This window comes from Dipodomys ordii, unplaced genomic scaffold, assembly GCF_000151885.1.
Source record: "Dipodomys ordii isolate 6190 unplaced genomic scaffold, Dord_2.0 Scaffold177, whole genome shotgun sequence".
NCBI classification, from domain to species: Eukaryota; Metazoa; Chordata; class Mammalia; order Rodentia; family Heteromyidae; genus Dipodomys; species Dipodomys ordii.
In genome coordinates this window covers 1,480-4,333 of record NW_012267393.1, presented here as the reverse complement: position 1 = coordinate 4,333, position 2,854 = coordinate 1,480, and positions in this window count along the sequence as shown.

Here is a 2,854-nt window from a genome sequence, read left to right as displayed (position 1 = left end):
CCTGGGTTCGATTCCTCAGCACCACATAAGCAAAAAGAAAAAAGCTGGAAGTGGCGCTGTGGCTCAAGTGGTAGAGCACTAGCCTTGAGCTGAGGGACAGCGCCCAGGCCCAGAGTTTAGGCCCCATGATCGACACCCCCCCCCCCCCCAAAAAAAAAAGAATTCCTGGTTTGCTTTCTCTGTAATTGTCTATGGCCAATGGATAGGTTTTGAATTACGTTTGAGGATACACCTGCTTTTGTGATGTATAACTCAATGTAAGATGCTAAAAATTTTATTTCTTATTACAGTAAACAGAAAGTAATTAAGGCTTTACGGATTTTCCTTTAAAAATAAGCGGTATATATTTTCTCTAATTCAGTTGTTTTTTTTTTTTGTCGGTCATGAGGCTTGAACTCTGGGCCTGGGCGCTGCCCCTCAGCTCTTCAGCTCAAGGCTAGTGCTCTACAGCTTGAGCCACAGTGCCACTTTTGTTTATTGTAGATCAGAGTCTCACAGACTTTCCTGCCCGGGCTGGCTTTGAACCGCGATCCTCAGATGTCAGCCTCCTGAGTAGCTAGGATTACAGGCGTGAGTCACTGGCATCTGGCTTTCCAATTCAGTATTTTATACATTGTCTCTTCACTCTGGGTTTCCTTTGCTGTGCAGAAACTTGTATTAGTTTGCTGTAATCTCACATCTTTATTTGCTGTTTTTCCCTGTACTTTTTGGGTCTTCTCCAAAATAACCTTGGCCATTCCAATGACCTGAAGCGGTCGCCATATTCTTCTAGTTTTCATAGTTGCAAGTATTGCATTTAATTCTTTCTTTCTTTTTTTTTTTTTTTTTTTTGCCGGTCGTGGAACCTGAACTCTGGGCCTGGGCACTGTCCCTCAGCTCTTCAGCTCAAGGCTAGTGCTCTATCACTTGAGCCACAGCACCACTTCCAGCTTTTTCTGCTTATGTGGTACTGAGGAATCGAACCGAGGGTCTCATGCATGCAAGGCAAGCACTCCACCACTGAGCCAACTTCCCAGCCCGCATTTAATTCTTTTATTCACTCTTTTTTTTTTTTTTGGTCAGTTATGGGACTTGAACTCAGGGCCTGGGCGGTGTCCCTGAACTCTTTTTGTTCAAGGCTAGCACTCTGCCGTTTTGAGCTGTAGCTCTACTTTCAGTTTTCTGGTGATTAATTGGAGGTAATAGTCTCCCAGACTTTCTTATCCAGCTGGCTTCATATTGCGATCCTCAGATCTCAGCCTCCTGAGTAGCTAGGATTAGAGGACTGAGCCACTAGAGCCTAGGTTTGTGTTTTTTTGTTTTTGTTTTTTTTGCCAGTCCCAGGGCTTGAACTCAGGACTTGGGCACTGTCTTTAAGCCTCTTTTGCTTAAGGCTATCACTCTACCACTTGAGCCACAATGCCACTTCTAGCTTTTTCTGTGTATGTGATACTACAGAATCAAGCCCAGGGCTGCATGCATGCTAGGCAAGCACTCTACCACTAAGCCACATTCTCAGCCCCATGTTCTATTTTTTTAATGGCACTAAGGAATTGACTTTAAGAAAATGTTGGGTTTTGTTGTTCCTATTTAAATGTTGTTAGACCCCCAAGTTGGGGGTCTGTGAAGGAGAGACAGTATTATTAATTGAATATTTATTGTGCACAATCTAATTTTTGTGCCTGCTCTGTAAAGGGTGTAGGGAGTCCCAGTGAAGTTTCTATTGGAGAGATTAAGCAGCTTGCCTAGGAAATTACCTAGCTAAATGGCAAAGGTAAAATGAGACCTCAGAACCAAGAGCTTTCTATTTGTCAATGGCAAGCTGCAACCATGGTTGCCCCTTTTATAACCATTAAAAAAAAAACCTTATGAAATTTATATATGTTCATAATATATATTTACGTAAATGTTTTATGTTTATATAGATGTAATTATATGATGTGTATTTAGTTTCTAACTTACAACCATTGTTAGCAGCTGCTTTTCATATATTTCACTAACTTCTCAGTGAGTGTACATGTGTATGATACACAGTATTGTCATTTGTGTTAATATTTGGAATGTACATATGCTTGATACTTGTCTAGATACTAAGTATACAGGATGAAGAAACAAAATTAAGAAAATGCTTGCAAGTAATAGAAGGTGCTAGAATGAAAACTGAAGTGTGAGATTAACAGGAGTACTTGAAAACCTTTCTAAGGCAAGACATTTTGTGAGGATGTGACTTTTAGGATAAGAAAGACATACAAAATAAGGGCACGGGCGCTGCAAGTAGAGATGAGGGCAGATGCAGTTTGCACAGGATGCGAGCAGGGAGCAGGCACATCCATCTCTGGACTCTGGCGGTCAGGGAAGAGGTCTTAGAGGATGAGATTGATATGGAGTGAGTACAAGTGAGGGCAATGTCTCAAGATTCATTTATTTCAAAATTAGCAGCTGGTGTGATGGGGAGGATTTTTAAAATTATTATACCTTGAAAATATTTCAAAAACTTAGACTTAAGATGAGTACTGGGGGGCTGGGAAGGTGGCTCAGTGGTAAAGTGCTTGCCTTGCATGCATGAGGCCTAGGTTCCATTCCTCAGCATCACATACGCAGAAAAAAGCTAGAAGTAATGCTGTGGCTCAAGTGGTAGAGCGCTACCTTGAGCTGAAGAGCTGAGGGACAGCGCCCAGGCCCCATGACCAACATACACTCCCAAAAAAAGATGAGTGCTGTGATCCTTGAATTTGACGAAATGGAAGTTGGTAATTGACACTAAAGCCTGGTTGGAGGGAGGAGAGAATGGAGATTCTGAGCTCTGCTGTGAAGAAAAGAAAAATGTGGTCACTGACAAAGGGACTGAGGAACCATGTTTGGTAGGCAGGTTATT